Source organism: Astyanax mexicanus, chromosome 11, assembly GCF_023375975.1.
Source record: "Astyanax mexicanus isolate ESR-SI-001 chromosome 11, AstMex3_surface, whole genome shotgun sequence".
NCBI lineage: Eukaryota > Metazoa > Chordata > Actinopteri > Characiformes > Acestrorhamphidae > Astyanax > Astyanax mexicanus.
The window spans coordinates 30,863,078-30,863,756 of NC_064418.1; positions in this window are offsets into that span (position 1 = coordinate 30,863,078).

Genomic DNA, 679 nt, shown 5'->3' on the forward strand with positions numbered 1-679 from the left:
CGAGCGGAGAAGTTAGAAAGCCAGAACGCTCCTCCTCCTCCTGAAACCCCCCTTCCCCCATCACTACACACTGCACACACACCAGCAGCTCAGCGCTCATTCAGTCCTCCTCAATCCCAACAATTTAATACCGGAAGACACATACTGACACCTGCTGAGTACTTTCTACTTTATAATCATCTGTGGTGTCAGTCAATAAAAAATACATAGGGATCACAACAGAATTCTCAGTTAACAGCTTAACATCATGATTTGTATACATACTAAAAAGTCAATTTGTCTACTTTAAAAATAGCTCACTGCTAATAGAATATTTTTGTCACCTTTACAGATAAATGGACAAAAATATAGGAACACCTCAGACATCCCAAGTTGCAAAAATTAATTTCAGGAAGGTACCCCAAGACCTGGACTTGGACCTCCATCCCCTGTCCCCCCAAAAATGGCTATTTTGGCTATTTAACAGATAAATCTCACAATAACTAACCTCAACATGCCTTTTGCAATTATTTACTCCCCCATGGGCAATGCTAAAATCACTAATGCTAAAATCACTTGTACAAACTGTACAGCAGGTAAGACTTTTATTGTTTTTTTTTTACCTTTACCAGACCTGGATTACAAGGTGAAATGAGTTTTGATGGGAGCCATGATGTTCCTGAATGCAATTCATCCAAAA